The following is an 18,879-nucleotide window of genomic DNA, read 5'->3' on the forward strand; positions in this document are numbered from 1 at the left end:
AATGGAAAGTGAGTGATGGTACTAGGATGACTGGCCATCACAAGATGACCACACACATACACCACTGGGCACACATAAAGGAAGAACACACATACATGATGACCCTGGACAGCCTTCCTGCAATACTGTGTGCAGAAACACACTCTGTGCTGGCAGTGACCCCCCCTGACATGTGTACAATAGAGCCAACATGAACCAATCAAGTAAATGACTACTGCTAACCATTCGAAATTGCCACCATTGCCACCAAAAGCATCTGGGTAAAAAAGAAATGAAGACCCTGTCACCCCTAAAAAAAGAGAGTAAGTGAGCCCAAACATTGACCATGTTGAAGTGCCACACAGACCATGTGGCACAGTAAACCATTTACACACAGCAAAATAACTTTATTCAGTAAGGACACTGACAAAATAGACAACAGGAGCAATTGTCTTTATTCACATATTGCACAGATAGGTACCATGAGAAGAGAAGAGCAAGGCACAAGATGCAGAGCATGTCCATGAGAAGCTGCACAGGCAGGGGGCACACAGCAGTGAACGACAAGGCCAGTGGCCAGGACAAAGTGCAGACTGAGTCCATGAGAAGCTGCACGGGGAAGGGTCCAACACAGCAGTGAACGACAAGGCCAGTGGGCAGGACAAAGTGCAGACTAGGTCCATGAGAAGCTGCACAGGGAAGGGTCCAACACAGCAGTGAACGGCATGGCCAGTGGGCAGGACAAAGTGCAGACTGAGTCCATGAGAAGCTGCACAGGCAGGGGGCACACAGCAGTGAATGACAAGGCCAGTGGCCAGGACAAAGTGCAGACTGAGTCCATGAGAAGCTGCACAGGGATGGGTCCAACACAGCAGTGAATGACAAGGCCAGAGGGCAGGACAAAGTGCAGACTGAGTCCATGAGAAGCTGCACAGGGAATGTGTGCGACTGTACCTTTCCATGGTCGGCAACACAGTCAGGGGGCAAAAATGTGCAGTACAGGCCCACCTGTGTGAGACACAGGTGTGTGAGGGTGACTAACACTCAGAGTTGGCTGTCAGGTGGACTGGGAGCTGGCTGTGTCTCGGGGACTGTCGGGTCACTTGACTGAGGAGAGAGCGGCACCGCTGAGGTAGAGCTATCAGTGGCTTGGCAAGCCGGAGGGCTGCTTGGACCAGGTGGTGTAGTCGCACGTGGAGGTGGAGTCATGCAGACGGGAGACACGGTGTGGCTGGGAGATTGTGGAGGGGTGCCCTTCCACTTCTTGGGGATCCTAAATAGATTGCCTGACTTTGGATCAATGGGAAGTGGTGTGGGCACAACAGGCACACTCACCACCACTGCTGCAGCATGTGCAGGCGCTGCCAGCCCCTCTGGTGATGTGCTGGAACCAGCGGAACGCTTTGCCTTGCTTCGCCTCTGCCCCCTCTTCCCCTGTTTACTAGGTGTTACCCCTACAGTGTCGAGGTGGTTGGTGATACTGCCTTGGAGCCCTTCCTAGGTGTACCCTTGGCATGTCCCACCTCCTTGGTGGGCACAGACACTGTACAATTATCTTTGCGCGATGCTTTAGGGCCAGGAGAGTCCTTGGATGGGGATGCCACTGAGGCATGTGTGCCTGAGGTCTGCTGCTTTGCTATTTGTCCACTGGTGTCACCTGACGGGCTTTTCTCCCTGCGCTCTGGGGTGCCTTTGGTCTTCTGTGGTGATGGTGTCTGCGCCCGGGACCGCTTGGGTTGCTGCTGCTGTGTGCTCCGTGTGCTGTATCGTGACTTGATGTATGTGCACCGTGGTCACTAACGTCAGACGTGGTTACTGCCAGGGGGTGGACAAAGGGACCGGAGCTGGACTGTGAGTATGTGCCTGTTGCAGGGCAGACATCACTGTTGATGACAAAGCCTGGACTGTCCGGTGCAGCCCACCCACGTCGGAATGTATGCCCTCCATGAAAGCAACCACCTGGGCCAATTTCTTGTCGTGGTCAATGAAGGCTGAGAGGAGAGCTGTCTGGCTTACACACAGCTGGCGCAAAAGGTCCACAGACTCAGCACTGATGGCAGCAGGGGGGACAGGGGCAGCGGTGCCAGGGGTGAAGGACACTCTTACCCTCTTACTGAAGCAGACACGGGCAGCACCAGAGGAAGTGGCTGGGAGGGTGGGCATTGGCCGCTATGTGGTGGAAGTCGATGCAGAGTCCCTGTTCCCTGTGCCCTCCAACATGGATGCATCCCCACTAGCATCGGATGATGTGGTGCTTTGCGTCCCAGGCTGGGATTCCTCCAGCAGACTCCTGTCCCCCTCTAAGGCGCTGGTGACATCTGTGTCACTGGGCTCCTGGGCAGCTGGGGTGCTAATTTCACCCAACTGGTGTCTGTCTCCTGTCCCTCTGTAACCACAGGTGCTGCTGCATGGGAGAGAGAGATGTAGGGTCAGGTCAGTGGCAGCAACAGAACAAACATATGCAAGCAATGCATGACAAAAGTTGACCAAATCTACATGTTGCACACCACCCTGTGCAATCACATCGTGCCAACTCACTTCATAGACTCAAGCAGTGCGTGGAAACAGGATACTCAGGCATGAGCGAGCCATGTGATTCCCACACAGCACAACACCCTGCTTGTGGCTCTGTTCAAACAGACACACAACTAGTTCTGAGCACACCTAGGGACATGATGGGGGCACACTACTTGTTGTCAATGACAGACGGGATGGAACAGGAGGGGACAGCACAGACCCAGACTACAACATGACAGTCCACAATGGACATTAGCCCATGCCACCCACCATTTCGTACCTTGGGGACAATATAATGCTGCATATTGCTGTAAGATGTGTAGGCCTCCCCAATATTGGCGCATGCAATGGACACATTGATGTACACAGTCAGATTGGGCACACTGCCGTTTCCTCCCATGGGATTCCCAAGACTACACCGATGCAGAGGAACCTGAAGAGCATAACTCAGAAAGTAATGTGAAGGCACAGCATCCAAATCACCTTTGTAAGTACAGGTAGGGCAAATGCATGCCACAGGCACCCAAGCCAGCAGCCACTTACATGCCACAGCATCACACTACCAACATCACAGAGGCCAGTGTTGGCACAGGCTCTGTACACATGCAGCCACTCCCAGCCAAAGTCAGACTCCCCAAATGCTCATCCCTGGCTTGCTGCTGATGCTCCTTCAAACGTGCATACACCTCAGGCTGTGTCACCCCCAAGATGCGCCCCATTAGTGGTGTCATACTGCGCCGTGTCAGACGCCCAGTGGGAGGAACCAGCCCCAAGGTCATCTCCGCCACATTCTTTGCCAGCTGGCTGATGTTGTCCCATCTCTTATGGCAGTGGGTGCGCTGTCGGTTTGAGACCCCCAGGGCTCGCACCTTCGCTGCAATGGCCCTCCACACGGCCTTACGCTGGTGTACCTTGAGCTGCAGGCATGGGAGACAAGAGGGGGAAATGATCAGTGACACAGTGCCATGTACCGACATCTATCAGTATAGCAGCAAGACACAAAATCATCATATATCCAACGGAATTGGCAATCAGAGACTATAGTACAGCTCACATGGCACACCTGCATGGGAAAAGCTGATGTTAAAACATGCAGGTGTGAGGGGGAACACAGTCCCTGCACACCTCACGCACATGCAGGATGCCAGCACTGAAACACCCATGTAGCCTGCCCACACTCCAGTCCATAGTTGGCTTGAGCAACACATACATCACATGTTAACCTGTGTTTGGAGGTGGACTCACTGTGTCCAAGACTGCGCAGCCATCAATGTCCCTGTCCTGTGAATAGATGAATGTGTCATGGTGGTCACATTGAGGGACATGATCACACAAATACAAAATGCCATTCACAAGGGCAGTTGTGTGCAAAATACAGTGCTGAGATGGCCCATAGCTGGAGTGCAAAGTGAAAAGACTGATGTCATACTCTGTAAGTTGAGTGAGGTGTTCTTGTCTTTGTAGGCGGGGACTGTGCAGGCCAGCTGGGCTCACACTGAGAGGGACTACAGGGGCACACACAGCCATCCAGCCAAGCAATCACTGTCCTGACTACAGCATGAACAACCTTCTGTGTCACTGTATGGCTGAGGGTTAAGCTGTGGCATTAGGTACGCACACCCTCTCACTGGAGACACCATGTCAGGCAGTGCATGACACTACTCCACACTCCCAGACACATACTGCATCAGTCCAGCTACATGTGTGGCCCCCCTGCCCAACCTCCCCACTGTTGAAGACTTACCACAACATTTGGGGCACCATATAGCCTTGGGTACTGTTAGAGCACCTCGTCCACCAGGACCTCCAGCTCCTCGCTCGTGAAGGGACTGGCACGGATCTTCTCTGTCCTTGCCATCACTGTGGACGTGAGACAACAGCGACGGAATTGGGTGGTGAGGGTTCTCAGGCAGTAGTCCTTGGAGGCAGCAGCAGGTGAGGGTCCTCAGACAGCAGCCCGTGGAGGCAGCAGCAGGTAAGGGGTCTGAGGCAGCAGTCCCTGGAGGCAGCAGCAGGTGAGGGGTCTCAGGCAGCAGACTCTTGGAGCAGTGGAAATGTGAGGCTCACTCCCACACATATATAGCCCCCTGGGGTCGTTTCAAAGGTGCCAAGCTGCAGCAATTGGTGGTCCAGGTCTGCCTCTTTCAAATGCATCCAATGACTGCCTCGGCGGTGGCGGAGCACACCTACCGCGATCTTCAAAATTGCATCATGCTACTGCAATCATGGCTCCCATTGGCTGTAAGGGCATGCTCCATGGCGGTGACACAACGCTGGGGCCCGGTGTGCGCTACCGCAATGGTGCATCTTTCAAATGCAGCCAATGACCGCCTCCGCGGTGGCGGAGCATGCCTACCGCGATCTTCAAAATTGCATCATGCCACCACTATCAAGGTTCTCATTGGTTCTAGGGCAAGCTCCATGGCGGTGAGACACCGCCGGGGCCCGGTGTGCGCCACCACGATGGTGCATCTTTCAAATGCATCCAATGACCGCCTCCACAGTGGCAAAGCACGCCTACCATGCCACCGCAAACATGGCTCCCATTGGCTGTAAGGGAAGGCTCCATGGCGGTGACACAACGCAGTAGCCCGGGATTCGCTACCGTGATTTTAGCGGCGGAGCATGCCAACCGCCAGTTCCACATGTCTCCATGCCTCTCACTACCGCACTTGTGTGAATTGGTGTGCTGGTGACACACCGCCGGGGCCAGGCGGTAGCTACCGCGATTTGGGTGCAATACATTGACACGAGGGTCCGCCATTCAGGTGGCAGAGCATGCCAACCGCCAGTTCCATGTCTCCATGCCTCTCTCTACCGCAATTGTGTGAATGGGTGTGCTGGTGACACACCGCCGGGGCCAGGCGGTAGCTACCGCGATTTGGGTGCCATACATTGACACGAGGCTTCGCCATTCAGGCGGCGGAGCATGCCAACCGCCAGTTCCACATGTCTCCATGCCTCTCACTACCGCACTTGTGTGAATGGGTGTGCTGGTGACACACCGCCGGGGCCAGGCGGTAGCTACCACGATTTGTGTGACATACAATGGCGATGGCCATCTGTCAAACATCAACAGTGCACAGTGCCAACGTATTCAATGGCACATCAGTGTGCACACAATGCCAATGTTCAATTTACTCCACTGATGGCTACACATGTCATGTTTGTGTGTGTGTAACGTAGATTTACCTGTACCCACTCACATGTCACTTATGGATTTGATGTTGGTGTAAGCATGACAGTGTTGTTCTGGACTGTACAATCTGTACACATGTCAATGTGTTGAGGTCCAGTGACAATCACAGCGATGCTCGTCTCAATGAATGATGATCTATTTAGCATTGCCTCTCATGTCTGCTTATGAACACATTTGTCATTCCAGCGCCGACTGTGGTCATTGTGTGGTGGAAGTGTGCCATGTTGTAATGACGCATTAAGGTGTGACAAGTACAGCAGCTAGGTATGAGGCAGTGGTTTTGATTAGTTACACATATGCTGGATGCTATACTCCCAGGCGTGCCCATGTGAACTGTGGCCATATCCCTATGTGCATTCACATTGACCAAGGTGGTGTTTGAGGTACTTGTCCTGTGTAAGTTGCCACGTGTGCCCTTTGTGAAGCTGAAGGTGTCCCTCCATGTAAGCTGGTCTATTAGTCACTATAGATGTCAGTCATTGTTGTCGTTATGTCATCCAGAACGCGATATGCTGTGCACATCTCATGATGTATTGCATTGACATGTGTCCACTATCATCTCAAATAGGAGGAGGCCAAATTTGACTCGTCACTTGACGCTGCTGGAGGACATGGAGGATGTTGCGATCATACGGAAATGCCGCCTGGACAGAGCCACCCTGAAAACCCTTTGTGATCTGTTGGTGCCCTACCTGCAGCCCCGCAGGACATATCCAACAGCTTTCACCCCTACTTATAAGGTGATGGCAGCCCTGCATTTTTTTGCCACTGGATCGTTCCAGGAGACTGTGGCCAGTGCTGGTGGGATGTCACAACCGATGTTCAGCATGGTGATGCGTGATGTACTGTCCGCCATGATGCTATACAAGGACAGATACATCCATTTCCCCAGGGGTGCTAAATTGCCAGCTGTGAAGGGAGACTTCTATCCCCTTGGACACATCCCCAATGTTGTTGGGGCCATTGATTGCACCCATGTCGGTCTTGTGCCACCACAGGCAAGTGAGCACATTTACCGCAATCGCAAGCATTACCACTCCATCAATGTGCAGGTGGTGTGCCTGGCAGATATGACCATCTCGCATGTGTGTGCCAAATTCCCAGGCTCGGCCCATGACTCCTACATCCTGCGGAACAGCATAGTGCCCCAGCTGATGGCTAATCTTCTTCTCGAGCGTGCATGGATTGTGGGTGAGTATGCCTAGTCGTGTGGTGTGCTGTGTGTGTGACCTGCTGCCCTGAGCCTCTGCGACGTTGCAATGTCTATTTGTGTATGTTATACCTAGGTGACTCTGCATATCCCAACCGTCCCTGGTTGCTGAGCCCACTGCGAAATCCCAGGTCCCCGGCTGAAGTCTGCTACAATGAGGCCCATGGGAGGACACGTCGTGTGGTGGAGCGTACTTTTGGTCTGCTCAAGTCACGTTTCCCCTGCCTGGACAAGGCCGGAGGTGCACTGGCATACTCGCCCAGGAAGGTGTGTCAGATTGTTGTGGCATGCTGCATGCTCCATAACCTAGCCATTCGCAAGGAGATTCCCCTGCTCCTGGATGATAGTGAGGACCCAAGGCCCTAGCCTGCAAACCAAGCCGTGTCCAGTGATGGGGACAGTGGAAAGGAGGAAGGTGTTGACCTGCGTGAATAGCTCATCACCCGCTACTTCACTTGGCGGTGGGTGTCAATGTGCAACAAACCCATTGTCTGATGATATTGCTGTTGTCGTTAAGGGGCATGTGAGATTTGTAACATCAGCCAGTTGTAGACTTAGTGGTGGTTGGAAATGTTTCTGGGACATGTCATTTGGGAACATCAACAGGACGTGTATGTTGACCCTTGTTGGCCATTGTGACATGTGCATATTGGGTTATCCTGATGGTAGGGGTTGTGTGATGTCTGTGATGCCACACCCAGACCAGTGACAGTTGTTCTGTTGTGTTTTCCTAGGTGCCTTCGACTTCTCCTTGCCTACATACAGCCCATGCTCTTAGTATATTGTGATCATGTTGAAGACTGTACATCCTGCAATAAAGACGGAGCAGACATGACATGTGTGTGAGGATATTTTATTTACACTGGTGAGATGCGAGGGGGGTGTACATTTCCATTGGGGGTGGGGTGGAGCAGTGAGTTGACAGTTGTGGTAGATGCAGGATTAGCTCGTGCAATAGTTCGTCCGACCGGCCCGTTCGTCCCTGGGCCTGTTCGTATGCACCCAGGACTCTGGTGATGTGTTCCAGGGAGTGGGTCCCAGCCTCCTGGTGTCCCTGGGTGACCCTGCCCCTCCCACCTTCCCTGCTGCCACGGATCTGTTGCCTCACCACTGTGGGCACCCGCATCCTCTCCATGCCCTCCTCCGTCGGTGGTATGTGCTGGTCATCCTCTGGGACAGGGAGGGTGTTGCAGGCAGCACTGGTGGTGGTAGTGGTGGTGGTGGCGGATGCCACACAGGCGGTGACAGCAGCGGTCTGCTGTGGAGTTGTTGCTGGCGCAGATGTGGTGGAGGGGACGATGGGGTCCTGATACCTGTTGCTCCCTGGCACACCAGATGGGTCGGCCTCGAGCTCATCGTCCATGGAATCATGGGAGTCAACATCCGAGAGTCCTTGTACCGGGGGTGGAGACTGGCTCTGCAGGTTGCTGGTGTTGTCCTTGCAGTGAGTTCTTGGTCACCTGTGGGTCAGATGTGAAAAGGTCATTGCAGTGCACCCGGCAAGTTTTGTGTTAGCTGTGTGTCATTCACTTTTTGTACACTGCACAATTGACATATCATCACATTGTTGACTATGTGCACTACTGTGCTTCCTGACATGATGCAGTGGTACAGGCATTACTTGTTCATGGTGTGAGCTGTCAAGGCATGCCATGCGACCCGTACACAATTGAGGTTTACAGGGACTTGTTGCCATCTAGGGCCTGGCACAACATGTGTTTAATTGAGAACTCATTGTTTATTTGTCTGACCTAGCAGATGTCACATCTGGCCATGGACTGGCCATTGTCATCTCCTGCATACCTTTGTCCTGTCATGTGCATATCTTGATTTGTGCCACCACACATGCTTTAATATTTTTCGAATGGTCCTTGTTGCACTTGCCCCATGGCGATGCACATGTAACTAGGTGCTGTGCATGATTGTGCCCTGACTTTCTTCTACTTGTGCATTGGTGTGTCACACTTTGGTGGCTGTGACAGTTTCCTTAGCTTACCTCTGAGCACGCTGTGCTTGGCAATGGGGTAGGTATGCCTCTTTGTGCAATGAGAGGGCTGGTGTTGTCATATGGCGCCATTTAATTTGTGAAAACTGGGTGGGTGCACGTACTGGCTACTTACCTGTAAGTTTGTTTGGTGTACTGCAATGGCTTCCAACTGCTTCTGGGTGGGGTGGGGGAGTGCTCCATCCTGCTGAGGTGTGGGACAGGGGGCATGGTGGGAGTAGTGGTGCAGGCCTCCCACCCACAAACACCCTCCCAGGGAAATGGCTATCTACCTGTAAGTTTGTTTGGTGTACTGCAATGGCTTCCAACTGCTTCTGGGTGGGGTGGGGGAGGGCTCTATCCTGCTGAGGTGTGGGACAGGGGGCATGGTGGGAGTGGTGGTGCAGGCATCCCACCCACAAACACCCTCCCAGGGAAGATGGCTACCTACTTGTGAGTTTGATGTGGGTTGTGTAATGGCTGACACATGCTTCTGGGTGGGGTTGGGGGATGGATCCATCTTGGTAGGCTGTGGGACAGGGGGTATGGTGGGGGTAGTGGTGCAGGCCGCCCACCCCCAGACACCCTCACTGTGAAGATGGCTACCTACCTGTAAGATTGTTTGATGTACTGCAATGGCTTCCAAATGCTTCTGGTTGGGGTGGGGGAGGGCTCCATCCTGCTGAGGTGTGGGACAGGGAGCATGGTGGGAGTAGTGGTGCAGGCCTCCCACCCACAAACACCCTCCCAGGGAAGTGGCTACCTACCTGTAAGTTTGTTTTGTGTTCTGCAATGGCTTCCAACTGCTTCTGGGTGGGGTGGGGGAGGGCTCCATCCTGCTGAGGTGTGGGCCAGGGGGCATGGTGGGAGTAGTGGTGCAGGCCTCCCATCCACAAACACCCTCCCAGGGAAATGGCTACCTACCTGTAAGTTTGTTTGGTGTACTGCAATGGCTTCCAACTGCTGGGTGGGGTGGGGGAGGGCTCCATCCTGCTGAGGTGTGGGACAGGGGCATGGTGGGAGTAGTGGTGCAGGGCTCCCACCCACAAACATCCTCCCAGGGAAATGGCTACCTACCTGTAAGTTTGTTTTGTGCACTGCAATGGCTTCCAACTGCTTCTGGGTGGAGTGGGGGAGTGCTCCATCCTGCTGAGGTGTGGGACAGGGGGCATGGTGGGAGTAGTGGTGCAGGCCTCCCACCCACAAACACCCTCCCAGGGAAATGGCTACCGACCTGTAAGTTTGATTGGTGTACTGCAATGGCTTCCAAATGCTTCTGGGTGGGGTGGGGGAGGGCTCCATCATGCTGAGGTATGGGACAGGGGGCATGGTGGGAGTAGTGGTGCAGGCCTCCCACCCCCAGACACCCTCCCAGGGAAGATGGCTACCTACCTGTGAGTTTGATGTGGGTTGTGTAATGGCTGACACATGCTTTTGGGGGGGTGGGGGGAGGGATCCATCTTGGTAGGCTGTGGGACAGGGGGTATGGTGGGAGTAGTGGTGCAGGCCCCCCCACCCCCAGACACCCTCCCAGGGAAGATGGCTACCTACATGTACGTTTGTTTGGTGTACTGTGATGGCTTCCAACTGCTTCTGGGTGGGGGAGTACTCGATCCTGCTCAGGTGTGGGACAGAGGGAATGGTAGGAGTAGTAGTGCAGGCCTCCCACACCCAAACACCCTCCCAGGGAAGGTGGCTACCTACCTGTGAGTTTGATGAGGGTAATGTAATGGCTGACACATGCTTCTGGGTGGGGTGGGTGGAGGGCTCCATCTTGCTGATGCTGTGGGGCAAGGGGGCCTGGTGGGAGTTGTAGTGCTGTCTACCTGTACACATGCCCCCATGGTGATGTTGGTAGCTACGTTTGGGGTGAATGGGAGTGGGTGAATGTTGGATCTGTGAGCCATATTTTGGGGAGTGTGTGGTGCAGATGGATGGTATGTGTCCTAGGTGGTGTAGCTTTGTAGTTGTGCAAGACAGTACATAGCAGAGTGGCGGTAGTCATTTGTTTGTACTTACCAGCCTCCACTCCCCCGGCTACTCCTGTGAGACTCTCTGGATGCAGTGTGGCAAGCACTTTCTCCTCCCATTGTGTGAATGGTTTTGGTGGAATGGGAGGTCTACCGCCAGTCCTCTGAGCCAGCTCACTGTTCTTGCTCCTCCTCTCCTTGACCACCCTCTTCGGATCATGCCATTGCTTCATGATCTCCTTTTTTGATCTTGGGGTGGTCCCTACTGCATTGACCCTTTGGACGATCCTTGCCCAAATTTGTGTCCTTGTGGCTAATGGTGTCTGTTGGACCAGGGTACCAAAAAGCTTTGGTTCTACTCTGACTTTCTCATCTACCTTGACCTTCAACTCACTCTCAGTGCATTTGGGCATTTTCTGTGTGGCCATGGTGCGTGGTGTGCAAAGTGATTGTGGGTGCAGGAGTGTGAGTGGTGGTTGTGGTTGTGCTGTGTATGGTGTGTGTTGTGCACAGGGGTTAGTTGTGCTGGTGTGGAGGTGGTGGTTGTGCTGTGTGTGGTGTGGTGTGGCTAGTGATATTGTGTCCTTTGCCTCTCCTGTCAGCTGTGGTATGTGTCCCTTCTCTCCTGGAGTTTTGCAAGGAATTGTGGTCAGGGAAGGGGCTGGTTTTATACTCAGCTATGTGGGTGTGTCCAATTGGGGTGTTGCTGACAGGTCTGTTGTCCTGGGATTTGTATTTTTCGTTTTGCCATGTGGTTGTGTCATTGGGGCGTGTTTTGTGTGTTTGGGGGACATGGCTAGTTTTCTGTGTGCATTTTTTAGGTCTCGCCTGAGCTAGCGCATGCGCTAGCTCAAGCGAGACCTTTAGAAAGCGGGGTTTTAAAATGCTACCAGAGAGGCTTTTGCTGTTCTGAAGCTTGCGTGCACGTGCGCGTGAACGTGCACAGGCCACCTGGCTTTTGTAATGGCTCATTAAGCCTTACAGCACCACAACCATGCCCCTCCACCCCCTCTCTCTGCTCTCACCCCCCCTCTAACGGTCACTGGGGATTGGCCGCCCCTCCTCTTGTGGCAAAAACACAAGTACTCTGTGTAGCTTGTGTGCAGCCACAAGCCGTCCCTTCTCTGACCACTCCCTGCTTCTATCTGTCTCTCCCTCCCCAAATCTCTCCCCTTCAATGTTTTCTGTTCCTTCCTCCTTGAGTGTCTCTCCTCCTCTTCCTCCCTCACAGTCCCTCGCCCCTCCCTCTGTCGTCCCCTGCTGCTCAGCCCCCTTCAGCTTCTTCTCTGTTTCCCAGACTCTGTGCGTCGGTCCCTCTCTTCCCCTCCCCTCTGTCTCAGCCCATCTCAGCCTCTCTCATCTTGTGGCTCTCTTTTTTTTTTTTTTTTTTCTTTCTCTCAATTTCATCTCTCTTGGTCTCATATTTATTTTACTCTTTCTGTTCCGGCCCACTTACGACTGACTCTTTAACATCCCTGCCTCGGTATATTCTATTTTACTGCTTTTACTGTTTATCTCTTTTTGTCTTTCACAGTGTTTTACCTTCCACTATGTCCCACTCCTTCTAGGTGCGGTAGTTATCCTTTATTTCAGTTGTCCATACATTCTCTCTTCCTCCTTAGGACGATGGGCACCAGTCCTGTCACATTAAGGTGCGTTCCTAGTACCCTGTCGATAGGCAGCAGCCCTGTCGCAATAATATGCACTAGTTCTATCACGACAATGGCAAGCGCGAGATCTCGGCAAGCGCGCCCTTAGGGCCCAGCCCCCCGGACTCGCACCACACCCCCATAGTCCGGTCCAGTAGCCTGATTGGCTACTGGCCGGACGAAGTACTTCCGGGTTACCTGTGTCGTGTGTTCGGCCGGAGCAGGTAGCTTTAGGGTGGAGCCAGGGGGGGACTATTTGGGCCCTGGGTCCACTTCCACTCTTCCTCTTTTCCCGCTCTGGACCCCTCGACCAGTGGATCTAATCTATCTTATCGGCTCAGTCGGCGTTTGCGGGACTCCGCAGATCCGGAGGTGAGGTGTCGGGGGCATTGGGGAGCGCGGGTCAGCTGCTGGTAGCCGGTGGGTGGACATAAGTTGTAAGTTAGAGAAAACTGTTTCCCCTGCTGGACGCTGGTGGCTGCCCGTAGTCTCCCTGACATCGTTAGCACGCCTAGGTGGTGCTCATGCGGGGACACCTCTCTCGGGGGATCCGGGGCCCGTAGTTGGAGCGGGGGCCGAGCGCTTTATTTGTGTAGCGGTGTGCAGAGTGGGCAAATTTGGGCACCAACTGCTTAATTAGGGTAGGGGTTGGGGCTCCTCATGTGCGTTGCTAAATTCGCGCTGTTGTTTAATTATTGCGGTTGTTAGAGCGGGAGAATTTTGGGTGCGGGCTCCGCTCCTGGTCTCGCGCCATTGTTTAGATATTCAGATTGTCACTCACTGTGGCCTAATGGTTAAGGGCTGAGTCTCTTACTCTCAAGGTTATGTGTTCAATCCCCGGTGTTTCTGTTTCTACAATTAAAGGAGTAAGCAATCGTAACTTAGTTGACTAAGGTTGGATGTGGTTTGAGACCGTGTGCCGGCTCCGCTTCTGGGTTAACGGGGGATTTGGCTTGCACATGTGGGGTTGCTCAGCTGGGTGGGGAGCACGGATTCAACGCCCACGCAGGCGGTTATTCCCGGCGAGGAGCCTCCGTTGTTATCGATCGCACGTGGGGCTTTTGCATTGCGTTTGGACTGCGGTGACTGATTTAGAAGCGGGCTGTTTGGGGCGCGTCTCTTACTCTCAAGGTTACGTGTTCAATCCCCGGTGTTACTGTTTCTACAATTAAAGGAGTAAGCAATCGTAACTTACTTGACTAAGGTTGGATTTGGTTGAGAGTGTGTGCCGGCTCCGCTTCTGGGTTAACGGGGGATTTAGCTTGCGCGTGTGGGGTTGCTCAGCTGGGTGGGGAGCACAGATTCAACGTGTGAGCTAAACAAGCCTGGGAATTGACTTTACGAAGTATATGCGCACGTGCAAATTTCAGAATAAGAGTGGACACACAGATTTGGGGCTTTATTCACTGCAAGCGCCACTATATTTTAGTGAGTAGACGCGCACAGGGGTTTTTAATCTTAGTTAAAGAGCGGTCTTATCCTCGGCTAGGAGCAGCTCTGCGTTATTGAGTAAACGTGCTTGTGTTTAGTACTGTTTTTCACAGATTTATTGGAACATGCGCTGCTATTAGGACGCAAGATGCCACCTAAGCCCAAGAAAAGAGGGAGAGTCTGAAATAACACAGCAGTTGAAGCTAGTATTAGCAAAATTGGGCAGGGATGAAGATGATAGCGAGGAGGAACAAGGGGGTGAGGCTCCGGTATTGGATAGTGAGGAGGTCCCCGAGCCGTCAGATAGGGCCCGCCCAAAGCGGCATTCCCTCCTTTAGTGAAGAAGCCCAGGGTGAGCAAGAAAGGAAGGGAGGGCAGGGAACCGGAGGGGCAACCTCCTGCACCTGCTTCTCCTGTAATGCCTCCGCAGGATATTTGCTAAGCACACAGGCCGGGCAACCCTTTTTTCCACAGGGGCGCTCTGCGAATTTTACTAGATCTAAAAGACCAGGGAAGGCCAGCACGTGACGGCGATAGGCTTCTTTGCTAAATTAGCGGGACAACGAGACCCCGGCGCAGCTTTTGTAGTAAGGAAAGCGCTGTCTGGCTGGGCTAGGCTAGAAGGGGTCAAAAAAGATAGTAGAAGGCCATTGGATGTGAAAACACTGGGTGACATTCTGGGGGTATTACAGTCGGTATGCTCTTCTTATTATGAGAGCATCTTATTTGGGGCTGCATTTACCTTGGCCTTTTATGGTGCGTTTCGACTGGGGGAATTGGTGGGGACCTTCAAACTAGACCACGCGGGAAGGCTCCAGTGGCAGGACACAAAGTCCATGGGGGCCTGGTGGTGGCTCTGAGGAAATCCAAGACAGATCAGTTGGGGAAAGGGGCCACGGTTCACTTGTCCCCCGTGCCTGGTGAGGAGATTTGCCCGGTATCCAGGATGGAAACATACTTGGCGATTCGTCCATCAGGGGGTGGACAGGCCCTGTTCATACATGAACAGGGCGAATGCCTGTCGCAGTACCAATTCAGGGTGGTGTTTGGGCGGGCGCGGGTGTGTCTGGGTCTGGATTCTAAGGGGTATGCATCACACTCGTTCAGGATTGGGGCGGCAACGCTGGCAGCGGGCGCCGGCTTACCAGCTGAGGCGGTTACAAAGGTGGGGCGCTGGTCATCGGCCTGTTTTAAGCGCTATGTGCGGCCCGAATTACTGTAGGACAAAGGACCAATATATTGTTATGACCATGCTGACGTTTCCATTTCTCTTCCTGCTACTACTATGTCCTCAAAGGTGATATGGGTGTTGGGACACTCATTCGTTCGGCGTGCCACAGTTCGGCTATGGCAGAAGCGAGTGTCGAAACCGCCTGGTTTAAAGAGAACGTTGTTCCTATGGCGAGGCGTCGGTGGCCTGCGAATTTGGCAGTTGCGGCAGCTGATTGAGGAGACGAGTGAACACGAGGGACATCAGTCCCCGGATTTGATTATCCTGCATTTGGGCGGAAACGACATGGTGGAGTTGGGACGCATAGCAGTCAGGGAATCCTTACTGACCGAATTCGCCTGGCTAGGGAGAGCATTTTCTCTGGCTCGGATTGCATGGTCTTCCATGATACCTTGCCAGACATGGGCTACTGGAGTCAGATCTCGAGCTTTGAACGTGTCGGTAAGGTGCCTCAACGGGGAATTGGCCAAGTTGTGCTCAGGTCTGGGCCGCTTGTGTCACATTCCACATAGACTAATCACTGGGGACCTGATGTTTCATCAAGACGGCGTGCATTTGTCGTACATTCGCACAGATGTGTGGATCAAGGGGATCTGGTCTTTTGTTCAGAACTTGTTAGCAGGTGGGGAGGGTGAAGGACCTGTGGGCCCTGGTCACCCTAGTGGCGGAAAGAGGCCACAGAACATTGATTTTCAGGGTTAACGGGAGGCCTGCTTACATACTCCCGAGGCCAGCACTCAGTGGAGAGACTGTAAGCTCTCCGCAGGGAGAATGGGGACACCGGCTGGGGAGGCAAGGGCGCCAGGTCACACGAGCCTCCTTGGCAGCCTGGTGGTAGAGGGGTGGGCCCCTGGAAATGAGGGACAAGGACCTTGGGCTGGGGGTTCATCGCTCAAGGACGCAGGTGGGTTGGGCTTGCGTGGTTCTCAGATAAGGGATGCGAGCCAGAGGGCCCCTTGGTGCTGGAGGAAATAGATATTGCATAACCGGTGGTTATGATCAGTGGTAATACTTGTAAATATTAAAATTGTGAATATTGAATGTTAAATGTGAATTTAAAAAAATGTTATTGTCAGGTTTATGAATGTTTTAATGGTTATTAAATATGGCTGTTTTACCCACACTCTTGGACTGGTTAGTTTCGATTGTGAGATTGCATGAGGTTGGGGCGGGGGTCATCCTGGGGGGTCCGGGCTCTATAGCCTCCAGTCTTTTCATAATATGATATACTATTCCTCCTATCACCACAATTTACTCCAGCCCCTTGAGAATAAAGTGCACCAATCCCAAGCTGACAGTAAGCGGTACTGATGGCACAGTGAGGTGCACTGCTCCTAAAACAATCATACCCCTGCCCCAATGCCTCACAGGACTGCAGTCAAACTGGTGTCCTGACATTTGCTTTGGCTCTTTTATCACGCTCATCTAGCGTTTATGCAGAGGCCTAGGCGTGTAGTTGGTAATGCGAGGTCCAGAAACTGGTCTGTGACTCGGAGGGGTGCACACATCGTGCCCTGATTGTGGGCACTGGACCAGAGACGTTTTAAGGCATGGGCAAAGGGCTCTGGTCTAGGGTGCCATCCTTTCAGGAGGGCACCTGATTGAACCAGCTCTATTCTGCAGAGGGCCTTGCTCTGATTACCTATCAGAAACAGATTGTTTTAAATGCCGTTTTCCTTGAATGTTTTTTTTGTGGGTGATGCATGGGAGTCTATTACAAATATTTTGCAGAGAAATGTTCATGTTTTTTAACATGATGCAACTTACATACAAGCATTGGCATAGCCAATAGGTCTCGCTTTTGGGACCTTATAAGTGTTTAGCCATGCAACAGCTGGTGTTGTTGCACCAAGGATATTCTGCTGCATAACTAAATACTTATACGGTCCAAAAAGCGAGACCTATTGGCTATGCCATGGCTTGTTGGCCTTCTTGTGGGGTTTTGGCATCGTCCGCCATATTTTTTACAGTTCGTCCGCCGCGGTGGCTGTGCTTCAGCTCTTCCGCTGGCTCTTCCATTCATCCCATTGTGCAACCGGTACGTACCGCGGGACTGTCGGGGATATCCTAATTTCCGGTGCGGTGTCTCCGCTATACTTGCAGCGGGTTGGTGTTTTTCTTGGCCTCGTTCCGCCACGGTCGGATTTTTTGGGCGGTTAATCCTAATTTGGCCGCCGGTTTTCCCACGGTGCAGGCGGGCGGTTGTTTTCTGCTTCCATAGCGGTCGGGGTGTTTTTCCGCCCACCATCCTAATGGACCTCTCAGAAACTGCAGAATCTCTGTGGGGTGAGAAAATGTATCATGTCATCAGTAAATCAGATCAAAAATAAAACTCATATTGCTGTAACACATAAGCACCATCTCTGCTGATATCATCCGGAAATGCTAGAGAAAGATAGGTACATTGACAATAACATGTTAAATGAATGATTGGAGCACAGTGAACCAGTGGAAGGACCTTTAAATTTAAGTTGTGGGTTGTGACTGAGCTGGGGGGGTGTACGGACATAATATCAAGTTTATTTTATCGATATACATTAATATTGAGTTTTTAATATCGTAGGGACAGAATATCGTCGACCAGAATATCGAATTTAAGGTAAGAAATATCAAAGTACATAATATCGAAGTTATTAATATCGATACAAAAATATTGATGTTAATAATATCAATGTTTATATTACTATGTATTTTATATGCATGTATTATATGTCTTTTGTTAAGTATTGTATTTTTTTACATATATGTATACATTTTTTAGAAGTTAGTATTTTTTTTTAAAGTAAATTATGCGATTTAGTACCGTAGCGGGCTGTGGGTTTATAGGGTAATAGGGTGGGAAGTAATTTGATTATAGTTAATTAAATTATATTTTTTAGGAATTATTAATTATTTTTAATTACATTTTGCGTTTTAGTTCTGTAGTGGGTTGTGGGTTTATAGGGGAATAGGGTGGGAAGTAATTTAATTGTAATTAAGTAATTATTATTTTTTGTTTATTGGTATTGATAAGTAATTGATTGTTAATTAACAAATAATTGGTTATTAATTTGTATTAATTCATAATCAGGTTAATTGTATTAATGTTTGGAGCAGGATGTGGGTTTCTAGGGGAATAAGGTGGGAAGCAATTTATTTGTAATTATTAATTATAATTTATTGGTGTAGTTAATTACTGTATTGTTTATTACTTATTAATTAATTTTTGTTACTGTATTAATTGATAAATATGTTAATTGTTTTAAATTGTATGTGGAGTGAGTTCTGTTTCTATTTGGGAATAGGGTAGGAAGTAATTTAATGTTGTTAAAGTAATTTATATTTTTAATTTATTAGTATTTTTAATAAATTTATCGATCATTTATTAATCAATTGTTCTTTTAATTAAAAAAATATTTAATTTATAAATATGTTATTTTTAATCCCTACGCTATCCAATGTTTTCCCTACTGTTGCACTCTCTGGAGTGGGAATAGTAATTTTTACCCCTACGCTATCCAACGCTTTCCCTGCTGTTGCACTCTCTGGAGTGGGAATAGTCATTTTAACCCCTATTCTATCCAATGCTTTCCCTACTTTTGCACTCACTGGAGTGGGAATAGTCATTTTTACCCCTACGCTATCCAACGCTTTCCCTACTTTTGCACTCACTGGAGTGGGAATAGTAATTTTTACCACTGCGCTATCCAACGCTTTCCCTACTGTTACA

At 51.3% G+C, this 18,879-nt stretch overlaps 1 protein-coding gene across 2 annotated transcripts in view; it reads right to left on the minus strand.

Annotated features, from left to right (window-relative positions):
* The window catches only part of LOC146856387 (17-beta-hydroxysteroid dehydrogenase type 6-like), a 235,332-nt gene that overhangs the window by 129,945 nt on the left and 86,508 nt on the right, over positions 1–18,879 (minus strand). Inside the window, exon 2 of one of the 2 annotated variants that reach the window (XM_085654511.1) lies at positions 17,217–17,449. The exons of the other annotated variant lie outside the window; for it this stretch is intronic. The gene's annotated coding sequence lies outside the window, so the exon portion shown is untranslated. The remainder of the gene's footprint in view (positions 1–17,216; positions 17,450–18,879) is intronic. 2 annotated transcript variants of the gene reach the window in all.

This window comes from Triturus cristatus, chromosome 4_1, assembly GCF_964204655.1.
Source record: "Triturus cristatus chromosome 4_1, aTriCri1.1, whole genome shotgun sequence".
NCBI classification, from domain to species: Eukaryota; Metazoa; Chordata; class Amphibia; order Caudata; family Salamandridae; genus Triturus; species Triturus cristatus.